The 6,350-nt window shown below is 41.7% G+C and overlaps 2 pseudogenes; one reads left to right on the top strand and one right to left on the bottom strand.

Annotated features, from left to right (window-relative positions):
* The window catches only part of LOC102858203, a 37,715-nt pseudogene extending 33,082 nt beyond the window's left edge, over positions 1-4,633 (top strand).
* Positions 4,634-5,334: 701 nt separating this feature from the next.
* Positions 5,335-5,688, bottom strand: LOC102845968 (annotated as a pseudogene).
* Positions 5,689-6,350: the final 662 nt, after the last annotated feature.

Genomic DNA, 6,350 nt, shown 5'->3' with positions numbered 1-6,350 from the left:
AATTTCTAATTTTCCTACATTCATGGTTCTCACATTCCATGTTCTAATCACTAGGGTCTGCTTACAACTGTTCCTCCTCCTTTGTATTTCCATACTTGAAAGTTCTACCTAGGTTGCCCTTTCTGTTAGTCTGTGTGTGTTCTGTTGTGCATAGGGTTTTCAGAGGCCTGCTGTTTCAGAAGTGGGTGGCCAATACTTCTTCCTAGTCTGTCTTAATCTGAATGTTCAGATTTAGAGGAGTATCTGACAGACAAGCAATTTGTGGAGCATTGAAAGATAAATTCCTCATTGTGGGTTTTTTTTTGTGCTAGGGAAAATAAAATTTCCTTGTAAAATGGTTGATCAAACTCAGAGAAGACATTTTTTTGCTATCCTGCCAGCATTTGCTTCTCAGTCAGCAGATGTCTCTTAAAATAAGATCATTGGTCTGAAATCAGTCTTAGTAACCTTTTGGTGGGAGTTTGGCTGCATTCTTGATTTCCCACGTTTCTCCTGAAACATTGATCCCTTCTTTGAATATCCTTTCTTGCGCTTGCTCAACTGTAAGCCTTTTACTGCACTTCTTGGGCTCTTTCAAGGTCCAGGTCTTTAACAATCGAAACCAGGCTTTCTTTATTTCTGGCTACAGCTGCATCATGAGTCAGTTGCTCCTCTTGTGGTGAGTAATGAGAGATAATTGCAGGGCTGGTGTGTGGTCTTTCTTTTCAATGATGAACACACTCAACAAAACTAAACTCCTCTCAATATGCATGTAAACACACAAACACACATACACACAGTGATAGTACTGTATCATACGAATGTTAAATTCCTCCAAAGTAACAATTTATGGGATTCACCCAGACTAAAACAAATAGACACAAAACTAAACAAACCCTTTCCTAGCTGGCTTTACAAGACCTGTCCCAACGACCAACAAGGACTGCTGCTTCTCAAGGGAAATTCCCTCCCTTCCCCTTCAAGTTCAATTTTCAGAGTCTCTTCAGACATTCATTTTGATCTTGTATTTCTCTGTATTTTCACTATAATTGACTCCCTTTAAGGGTGATCTCTTTGATGCCATTTCACAACTCATGTGGTCTTGGATCATTTGTGTTCACTCCCTCAAACCTAGTGTTGAAATGATTTTTAAATGTAGAGGGGATATAATCAAGGTTGTGTTTTGGTTCTTGTGGACTTGTTTTCTTTTTTTCAGCTTCAATTTGAAATTGCTCATGAGTTATGGAAGCCCCAAACATGGAAGTGATAGCCATGGAGAGTACATGAACAGAAGGTTTCAAAGGGCAGCTCCAGAAAACAAAGCCAAGTAATCTAAGGGAATTTGCAAAGAGCCACAGTTGGAGAATAAAAGGGAAGGACCCAGTTGGCATTTCTCAAGTTAGAAGAGCTGAAAATTCATTTCAAGCTTTGATTTTCCACACAGAGATGCTGGGGGGGGGGAATTTGAATAATCTGGGAAACATCAAAAGAAAATGGACAGAATACCTAGAGTCACTGAACCAGAAATAATTGACTGACAAGGAAATATTTCAGGAAGTAGTATACATATGTTAAAGAGCCAGTGGTAATGAAGGAAGAAGTTCAAGGTATATTGAAGGAATTGCCAAAACATAAGACCCCAGGAAGTGATGGGCTATCAATTGACTTGTTTCAATTAAAATACCAGCCCTGGATAAGCTCACCCATTTGTGCCGGGATATGTGGAAGACCCTACTGACTAGAAGAGATCTCTATTATTCTCAGTCTCAAGAGGAATGATCAAACAGAATCCGGACTTGATCAAACAACAAGATTGTCACTTGCAAGCAAAGTGTTATTGGCAAACATCCAAAAACGGCTAGATCAATACATAGACAATGAGCTTCCAGAGTTAGAGCTGGGTTAAGAACATGCCTTGGCATCACGGACATCTTCGCTGATGGAAAACAGTTCTTGGCAAAGATCAGAATGTGTTTTTGTGCTTTATTGAATATGCAAGGGCATTTGACTCTGTGAATCACAATAAATTATGGGCAACATTGAGAAAAATGAGAATCCTAGGACTCCCATTTATGTCCAATTGTGTTTGTGTGAAGCTGTACCTCGAGCAAGAAGGTGTTGTCTAAACAGAGCAAGGAGAAGGAAAAATATATATGGCTTAAAACCAAGAAAAGTATGTGTCAAGGCACATATATTAATTTCAATGACCATCTACAGAGATTTTGGAATTCCATTAATTCATTGTTGCACTTTTCTCCTCACCCACTCACCCCCACTCCCACCCGCAGTTCACTCCTCTCCTTGAAAAGCAAAAGAAAAACTCCTTCATTGGTACACAATCCCCACCCCCAACCCTGCACATCCCCACTCCCACCCCAAGTATACGCCACTCTGCAACCCTCATTCTGGACTCTTATGATAGTCATAATGCCCTAAAATATATTAATTTTAAACTATTCTCTCCCTCATCAGCTTCAATGCAGTAAGTAAACAAGTCTGTATTTTTATACTTGTTAAATACTCATGCTGAGCAAATCATTTGAGAAGCTGAACTTTATGAAGAAGATGTGGCATCAGGATTGGAGGAAGATTCATCAACAACCTGCCTTCTGTAGATGACAGGACCTTGCTTGCTGAAAGTGTGGAAAAGCTGTAATGATTGCTGCAGAAGATCAAAGACTCCAACCTTCCAAATGGATTATGTGTCAACAGCATCAGGCAAAAATCCTCACCAGTGGGCCAACAGAGAAGATTGTGATAGATGAAGAAAGGATGGAAATTGTCAATGATTTCATCTTACTTGGATCCTCAATCACCACCATCAGTACTAGTAATCAGGAGACCTATTGCATCAGGAAAGACTGCTGTCAGGGACCCCTCCAACTATTAAAGAGCAGTGATGTCAGTGTAATGGCTAAGATGCACCAGATTCAAGCCATGGCCTTTCCAAAACCTGCTATGCCTCTGAGAGCTGGCAAGGAACAAGAAACTCAGAAGAAGAATCAACGGTGGGGGTGAGTGGGTGGGGAGAAAAGTGCAACAATGAATGAATGGAATTCCAAAATCTCTGTGGATGTTCATTGAAATTGATAATAATTTTAAAAGAGAGGAAAAAAAAGAAGAATCAACGCCTTTGAGATGCCATGTGGGAGAAAAGTACTCAACATTCCATGAATTGCCATAAGAACAAGGATATATATAGTTCTTGCTTTGGCAGCAAATATACTAAAAGTAGAATACAGAGAAGATTAACAACACTCCCTGCACAAGGATGACATGCAAATTCATGAAGCAGCCCATATTTTTCACTGACATGATGGGATACCACACAGTATCAGGAGCAATGATTTCAAAATATGCTGCATAACATGGAAGAGATTGGAGTGTATTTTATTGCAAGAACTCAGTCTCATAAGGACAATTACTGCGTAAAAGCATAATTATAAAAATAGGACAATAGGTGGTAAAACATGTATGAAGGTCCAAGGGGGTAAGAGCAGAGGTATGAGGACTGCTGTTGTGGACCTCTCCAAAGTGCTGAAGAGCAATGGTGTCTCTTTGGAGACTAAGGTGTGTCTGATACAGGCCATGGTCTTTGCAATCACTTGTTATGCATCAGAGAGTTGGACAGTGACCAAGGAGGATAGAAGGAGAATTGATGCCTTTGAGCTGTGGTGCTGGAGAAGAGTATTGAGAATACCATAGACTGCTAGGAAAACAAACAGATTTGTCCTGGAAAGGGTTAAACCGGGTGGCTCCTTGGAGGCAAGGATTCTGAGGCTCTGTCTAACATACTTTGGACATGTTGTGAGGAGAGACCGGTCCTTGGAGAGGGACATCATGCTTGGGAGGGTGGAGTGACAGCACAGGAGAGGAAGGCCCTCTATGAGGTGGATTGATTCAATGACTGGGATAATTGAGATGGGAGTGTCAGAGATAGTGCGATTGGCACAGGACAGAGCGCAGGGCTGTTGTACATAGGGTCGCTATGAGTCGCGAGCGACTCGACGGCACCTAACAGCAACAACAACACCGGCAGCTCTTTAAAAGCTTGACTCTGAATTCCAGTCACTTTGTAACCCTACCTTCCTCCCCCTGACAGCTCAGCTGTCTATCTTCCCTCCTTGACACTAGATGATAACTGGAAGATGAGGAGTCCTTATCCTGACTCACCTGCAGCTGTTAGTCAGTCCTACCCGTTTCACATTCAAGCCACTCAGGGGATCCCTTGTAGCAGCAGCAGGCAGGAAGACTGTCATTTGGGTCCCAGGAACACAAAGGTGACTGCTGTGGATTCCATTTCTGCACTACCAACTTCTAGAATGTGTAGAGTGGACACATCGTGAGTGGAGGTCATCTTGGCTCCTTCTTACAGAAGGACCCTGAGTGTCCATCTCACCATCAGCAGCCATCATGGGTTTTCCCTGTCACTTTCAGCCCCTCCACTCTCACATCTACAGGTTAGTATCCTGAGCCTCATTTACATTTATTCATCTCCATAAACACAACTTGACCTTTCCAATGTCTCCCTTTGTTGTCTCCCATTGATTCTACTGGAGCTGTTTCAATTTTATCATAGACCTTTTGATGGTCCCCAGGTGCAGCCACAGACACCATCTCCCCACCTCCACTGACGTTCTACAGCCTCATGTGAACCTTCAAACTTCTTTTCACCCTGGTGCCACCACACAGCCTGCACTGGAGGACCCTGGATTCACAAAATCACACCTGCAACAAGCACACCTCTAACAGGCACTCCAGTGGGGAAACTGAGAGTGCTAGACCTTCTACTTACTGTAAGATTGTTACAGTCCCAGGCTGTGGTCCTGTCAGCATTCAGAAACATTACACAATCCTATATAGGCTGCTTTCTACTAACAACTCCAATTTACACACCTGTGAGAGTGTATAGCTGCCTACATGGCAACCCTGCTATTGATTTACAAGCATTGAAACTGTCAGCGTCGTTCCACTGACAGGGGAAGGATGGCACAGGAAAGGGCAGGGTTCAGATCTATTGTTCACAGTAGAGCTATGAGTTGCAGTATCCCTACCACCCCCAAACTACAACAAACAACTTCTTTTTATATTGAGATTTTTTAAAGTTGAGTTTTTTTAAAAAAAAATTTTATAGTTTTATTCTTAGCACACACTGCTAGTAAATTATATTTACTTTTTCAAAAAGTGTGAGGCATGTAACATGTACAGGACCACTAGAATAACTGACAGGTACTGATAGCAGCGTGTGTGAAGATGGCTTCATTTCCTTTGTACATGATGGGGTGATTTGTGCACTTGATCTCGGCTCTGTCCGTTGATCTGAGAGCTGTATTGATGTTCTTTGCTCACAGCTGCTCAGCTGTTGCTGCTTTTGGTTTTCCTTTCAGGATGAAGGTGGGTGCTTTCATATAAAACCTTATTTTTAATACCTTCTCTGGCAATTCTTTCCTGGATTCTTAGTTTTGCACAATTATACCTACAATGGAACCAGTATCCTAACGTCACCAAAACAAATCCCCCTACTCCAACATCACATTATCTTCTAATTCTGCATGTTAATAAAAAATGTCCAAGGCCAGCCACAACAGATCCTAACGAACCATACAGTACTGAGTCACATGCACAGGGAATGTTCTGGACATCTAAAATTCCTGGAAGCTTGAAGGACTTCCTCTTCCCGGGCTCACCAGCTTCCAACTCGGCAGCCATGGTGACAACCGAAAAATTGAGATTTTAATGAAAGTTTATAAAGAACTTGGATTTCCAGTCATTCATTGTTGCACATTTTCCTCCCTATCCCCTCTCCCGCCCCAGTTAACTTTTTTCTTCGGAAAAATAGTTCTTTCATTGTTATACAGTCCTCCCCACCCCCATGCCAATAATACCTAATTATATATTCCCTTTTTACAGTTCTCTCCCTCATCTGTTTCAAGGCCTTGTACATTATCCCCTCTTTTCTTAGTTTCCCCCCAAATCCCGTATCAGTCTTGTTCTATAACAGTGGCATTATGCAGTATTCATCTTTTTGTGACTGAGATATTTCACTCAGCATAATGTCTTCATTGCTCACCCATTTTGTATAATATTTCATGAATTCTTTGTTTTTCAATGCAACATAGTATTCCATTGTGTGAGTATACTACAGCTTTTCCACCTTTTCATTTGTTGATGAGAATGTGGGTTGTTTCCAACTCTTTGCTATTGTGAACAAAGCCGCAATAAACATGGGTGTGCATATATCTGCTTGAGTGGCAATTCTGGTTTCTTTAGAATATATTCCTTTTTTTTAATTGGGAAAACATGTTGGGGGTACAAGGAGGTGAGGGTTGGGGGCACAAGAGTGAGGATGGGCAGGGATGCAGTTGCAGAGC

The sequence above is a fragment of the Elephantulus edwardii genome, unplaced genomic scaffold (assembly GCF_000299155.1).
Source record: "Elephantulus edwardii isolate Elephantulus edwardi_28Jun2011 unplaced genomic scaffold, EleEdw1.0 scaffold00350, whole genome shotgun sequence".
NCBI classification, from domain to species: Eukaryota; Metazoa; Chordata; class Mammalia; order Macroscelidea; family Macroscelididae; genus Elephantulus; species Elephantulus edwardii.
Note: the sequence above shows the minus strand (reverse complement) of the source record. Positions and strands in the feature narration are given on the sequence as shown.